At 43.5% G+C, this 6,149-nt stretch overlaps 1 long non-coding RNA gene across 1 annotated transcript; it reads left to right on the forward strand.

Annotated features, from left to right (window-relative positions):
- Positions 1–1,462: 1,462 nt before the first annotated feature.
- On the forward strand, positions 1,463–2,407 carry LOC147241864 (uncharacterized). The gene is made up of 3 exons (XR_015111047.1): positions 1,463–1,527; positions 1,603–1,769; positions 1,857–2,407. It is a non-coding gene; the product is annotated as an uncharacterized LOC147241864 (long non-coding RNA).
- Positions 2,408–6,149: the final 3,742 nt, after the last annotated feature.

Here is a 6,149-nt window from a genome sequence, read left to right on the forward strand (position 1 = left end):
AGGGCGTCTGTAAATTACTCCATTAGGGGGCATTTCTTGTTATTTATAGTCGAGAGAATTTGAGGTTAGACTACATAAATGAGCATGGATTCGGCACTGCAAGTCAAATACTGCGATTGTTGGGTACACTGGCGAAAAAAAAAGGGCCTTCTGAATATTGCAGCATATTTTTGGCCATAAAAAAGATAAGGCATCATTCACTGTAACACATTATGACAGACAGACTTTGCTCTTGTGAAAGTAGGCTAGACATCTCCGAGGGCAAAATCAAGCCCTTTCGCAAACAGTGACAAGGGGCTCTGTTGTAGTTATTGTTAGCATCCACACCAGTTGGACAGGTCCGTCAAAACAGTCTTGTGACATTGCAACATGTTGGAAAAGATGCTGTCTATAGAGCGCAAGCACAAAAAGCTCAGCGATGCCAGACCCTGACGTAAACAGGTCAGATCTTGTTGTCAGTTTTCCAAAAACGGCGTTTGAAACGAGACCTCTGCTGATCGTTTGGTCAGATCATGACAGCCGTGAAGTCATGAGTCTCCTCACGTCTAATCTGTTCACATTAACACGTACAGTATCAAACAGAAGCCCCCTTGTGGAGAATGTTCATAGTTTTAAAAAACCACTGAGAACCACTGCCTTTGTCAGATGTCCCTCCATTACGTGGAACAAACGCAGGAGAAATGTTCAGCTGAAACCATCATCAGAATATAATCACTGTTCGGATAAACAACGTTCTGTTCAACAAAATAATCTAATGAACCTGCCTTATTTCAAGACGCACATCTCCTTGTCAGTTTCAACATGTAGGTTGCTATTCGCTGATTAGTTCTCTCAGAGTTTGTTGTTGATTCATGTCGTAAGGAAGACTTAAAAAACACCAGCAAACAATAAATGGAAGGGGCCAGAACGCAGACTGGAATAATTGCAATGTTGCACCCTCAACATGTTTAAGGTAAATTAGACTTATTTGCCTTCAGTTGCCGACTGAACGTTGGAGCAGCCTATCTGCATGGTGCGAACACTCCAGCGACAAGAGTGTGACTTCAACTTATCAGAAATCTCATTTGCAGCTAAATGAAATTTCATAATCATGAACGTGTAAAAAAGGGATAAAACTGAAAGAATTTTGTCTTCATACAATAAACGAAGAGTGCTACGGGTTTGGTGATGGAGTTTGACCACATAGAAAAAGCGAAGTTTCAGAGGAACATTTTTTGAGTAACATTTTATGCTTTAAATTGTTTATTTTGGGTTTTTTGCTACGAAGCATAATATGCATTACTGCAACATCTTCCACCGCATGATACAACTTATTCCACACTCAAGTTTTACACGTGTGTTGGTACTCTTAGAGATCCTCTTAGTGCTCTCCATGGCCCTCTTCCTCTGGCTGGCAGGGCCAGCAGCCCAGGTGCTGGTAATTGGCAATCAGCCACGCCTGCAGCCGATTACCAGCCCAGCTATCAGAGGAAGACTGAACCTGCACGCAGTGCTTGAACGTACTGAACCCACGTGGTAACGATACCGGTAAGGTACTTATGGGTTTTTTTGTTCTGTTTTCCCTTCTCTAAGAGTTCCTCTGTGACTCCAACGCCTCTCCAGAAACTCTCCACGACTCCACTGCTTCCGGAGTCCTCCTCCGCGATTCCTCCGCCTCCCAAGATCTCCTCTGTAACCCTATTTGTCTCCTGGACCCCAACAGTCCTCCTTCCCCCTCCACCTTCAGTTCCTCCGGGACCACTGACCCCCAGAGTCCCCACCCTGGACTGGTTAGTACACACACACACACACACACACACATAGTTTCTTACACATCTCATTCATATAAAGCTTAACTACCACATCCCCCCCCCCAGGCGGCAGCCTGGCTCAGCGGTAGAGTGGCTGTTAAGCAACCAAAGAGTCACAGGTTTGATCCTCACTTCCCCCGGTGACCATGTGGAAGTGTCCTTGAGCAAGATACTGAGCTCCTGATGGCCCTGTGACGGATTGGCAACCCGTCCAGGGTGAACCCTGCCTCTTACCTAATGTCGGCTGGAATAGCCCCCCCGACCCTTAACAGATAAGGGGTATAGAAAATAGACGGATGGAAAAATAAATCTATTAGAATGAAAAAGAATGTGCACGTGAACTGAAGAAGGTTGAAACCAACGACTGTCTTTTACTAACTTCTACATTGGAGCTGTAGAAGGTCAAAATATCCCAGTATCTCAAATATGCATCTGCAATAAAATTATTGGCCAAGTGATTATGCATTGTAGTTGTGCACAGTACAGAGTTATTATCAATCATGGTAACTATTCAAAAATCTCTAATATATATAGTATTACAGAAGAGTCTTTTTGCAAGGAGCTTTCTCTCTCGCTATCTCTCTGGCCTGACCACAATCAGCTGGTTATTGTGAGCTTTCCCCTCTAATCAAGACATTGTAGGTTGTAGCTTTTTTTTTTGGGGGGGGGGTTGCTGAAAATGTCTATTACAAGATCTGGTTCAAAAGTTTTTGAAGTGGCTGCTGATGAGGGTGCAATCAAGATTCAAAGTAGTTTGTGGCACCAGTACAGGACCTACGAGTCTCTGTGCTGGAGAGACTGCTGCCCCTGCCCCTGCTCAGGGTAAACCAGATCACCAGTGTTTGATTTCCATCTCCAATAAATTACTCACTACAAGATTAAGAAATGGCAAGCTCTTCAGAAAGCACAGGGTTTCAGCGTGGCATCCTCAGCTTTCCATTTAATTTTGTTAATTTTCATTTTGTATACTTTGAATATATCATCAACAATGAGATTAAATTGAATATATCCATCCATCTATTTTCTTCTGCTTATCCTGTTAAGGGTCGGGGGGGGGGGGCTGGAGCCTATCCCAGCGTCAATGGGCGAGAGGTGGGGTTCACCCTGGACAGGTCACCAGTCCATCACAGGACCAACACATAGAGACAGACAACCATTCACACTCACAGTCACACCTACAGTCAATTTAGAGTATCAATCAGCCTCGTCCCCTCTTGATGTCTTTGGACTGTGGGAGGAAGCTGGAGTACCAGAGAGAACCCACACAGGAACAGGGAGAACATGGAGACTCCACACAGAAAGATCCTGTGCTGGAGCCGGGACTGGAACCCAGAACCTTCTTGCTGTGAGGCGACAGTGCTGACCACTGCACCACCATGCTACCTAAATTAAATGTGTCCAATCAATTAAGTTTAAAGGGTTTGATGTTAAAATGTGATTGAGGACTTGTTTTTTTGTTGTACTTCTAGGCAGCAGGCCTAGTTTTTGTCCCTTTTGTGTTTTTCCTTTGAGCGGGTAAACGTATGTGTGGCCTGTGTGTACATTGCTTTTACAGTCTGTGGAAATGGTGCCAGTGTAATGGCACTGTGCTTAACAGAGTACAAGCTAAATGGAGAGTGACAGTAACCCTGAGGGGTAGTGATATTTTTGACTTCTATGACGCCTTGATAAGGCAATTATAGAGTAATTACCATAACTAGTGGCATTACAGAAAATTATCCTCATTTTTCTGCTAAAATAACACCAAATCAACAGTGAATGAATTTCAGAATCTGTAATCAGCAACCCATTAGTTGCCATAACTGCCTGATTTAGGCAGCCTTTAGTGACAAATGCAATTAGTGCTCCAAAATGACAAAAATGTTGCAACATTGTGCCAAACAAGGCAGATAAATTGGCCACATCCTTCAGTGATTTCATGTTTATTCAATTCATAAAGGCTAATAGTATTTAGAGGTCTTTGTGCATTAATCCTGCAACTCCTGAGATTTTATCCATGGCCCGAGTAAAACAAAAGATTCAAAGTCAATGGGAGCCACGCTGCGAGAGGGAGAGAATGAATCTCTCCCCTCTCAGCAAATGAAAAAGATAAGCAGAAACCTTTTCTTTCTCCTCCTCTTTTCTCCTGAGCTAGCTAGCTCCAGCAAGGTCAGGTGAGCATGATCAGCCATTGTGTCTAAGCGTATTATCAGGTCTGCAGAATGACATGAGTGAAACGGGCCAGTCAGGTGTCTGGCAACATCATTACACAGAACTGGACATTTTAGAGAACATTGGAGGCCATCCGCCCGGGTGTGGGGGCTGGATCACTCTGTGACCACAACGCCCTTGAATGAAACGCCACCTCATCACCCCAGTCAGGAGCGTACTAGAAAGTTGCCTGTTCGTAGGACAACAGACAGAGGAGGGGTTTGAAACTTAGTGAGAGAAAAGACATCGAACTGTCTAAAGCTTTAAAGATGCAGCTCCTCCCACTGGTACGTGACGTAAAAGGGAAGAGTCTCATCACGCATTTCATTAACCGGAATTAATTTCTAATTTACCCTCTTTTCTATGAGTTGCAGCATATTGTAATTACGACCATGTGACTGGAGTAGTTCATGGGCGGTTATCACATTACAGGTGTGTAGTTGACCACAGCATAGAGGATGATGTAAAAAAACAATGTGTGTGTGTGTGGTCTGATCAAGGCTGATGGAAGTAGGAATTGCGGAAGGGAACCTTAATGCTGGACACACACTACAGTAACCTGGGTGACTTTGAGATCCTTTCAGCCCTTCCAACAATCACAGGGTCATTCCTGGCTGGTCGGAAATGATTATCTGCCCAAGACGACCTGGTGGTGTGTGAGAGGGTTACAGATTCAGCCTTAAGTTTCCCAACTAGCTCTCTGACCCATCAGGGCCGCCCCAAACATGTTTGATCTTTAAATTGAGAAGATTATGTCACCGCTTTCTGACTGGAAACCAGAGTCACAGAGCAGCCGGCAGTGTTACCAACCAACATTTTAGCCTTTTGAGGCAAACGTTAGGTAGTTGATAGATGCTAAACCTGACAATTAAAACCTCGTTAGTTGTAGCCAAAGAACCTTTGAGGGCTACGTGTCATCCAACGCATTTATATTGAAATTCGTTTTTCCTCATTTTTTTTTCCTCAACGCAAAGCAATCGTACGGCAACTCATTGCATTGGTTTAGTCTGTTTTATTTCCATGTGCTTCCTCATAAGTTCACGTGATGCGGTGCACCGCTCCCTGGCATGATCATCTTATAGTGGGAGCATGTTTGAGATGAGGGGGAAGAACTACTTGGAAGATTCTCTTTAATAAATGCTTGGTGCTACCAGACACAACAATCAGTCAGGATTTTACCGCTCCTGTTGTGTTTTTCTGGATTGAGGGCTAATTTTAGATCAGCATTCCTGTCATTTTCACTAAGTCTCTTATCCCCTCCCCCCCTTTTAAATTGCCTTAATTAATATTAAACTACTGTGTCGAGAGCACCATAAACTAATTTCCATTATACAGTGGTCCCCAACTAAACATTACACCACTGTGAGGGGGGAAAAAAACAACAAAAAAACCCTCTCATTCCCAAACCAATGCAAATTTGCGAAATCGAAGCTCAACAATATTTGGCTGTAACCTGTAGAAGCCAGTCGGTAGAATAATGAAGACAAATTTTCAGTCAAGAAAAGCCTTCAGCACTGTTCTTTTTCTTTCTGTAAAGAGAGACCAGTTCCAGTATAACCGGTGTCATAGCAGCATCTATGCTAACCTCTTCAGGAGCTCTCGCTCTTGCTGTTTGTGAATGGAAAGTCACTTCTTGCTCCTGTGGAACTGAAACCACATCGACATCTCATCAAAGTTTGCTGACTGGTCTGACTGGACAACTGACAAATGCACAACTTGAAGCCTGACGAGATGGTTTCTTGTGAGAGAACATCACAAGCGACCAGCTCGTTGAGGTGATCAACCTACTGCTATTCTTACTTTTAGGAAAGTGAATGCATCCCTTGACTTTTGTATTTTGAGTTATTTTATAAAGTTTAAAGGATGTTCTCCACAAGTATTGCCTGTCAGTATTTTTAATTTAGAAGGGGAAAAAGCGCCTAGCTCTCAATGGTCACTCTCTCCATCAGAACAAACTGATTCACTCTACTGGAAAACAGACAGATGTCTCCCTCCAAATGCCCATGGGCTCTCGATGACTCAGTGACGGATTTTTCTGCTTCGTGGCAGTGTGAGGAGGAAAAAGTTGTTGGATGCTGTGGTTTCGGCGCAAAGCAACAGATAGTTCTAACATCAGGTTTCTAAGGACAATTTTTACTGAAATACTCAGAGCTACATTAATTCAACGCC

The sequence above is a fragment of the Aulostomus chinensis genome, chromosome 21, assembly GCF_037954235.1.
Source record: "Aulostomus chinensis isolate RoL2024-O1b breed Wild chromosome 21, RoL_Achi_v1.0, whole genome shotgun sequence".
Lineage (NCBI taxonomy): Eukaryota > Metazoa > Chordata > Actinopteri > Syngnathiformes > Aulostomidae > Aulostomus > Aulostomus chinensis.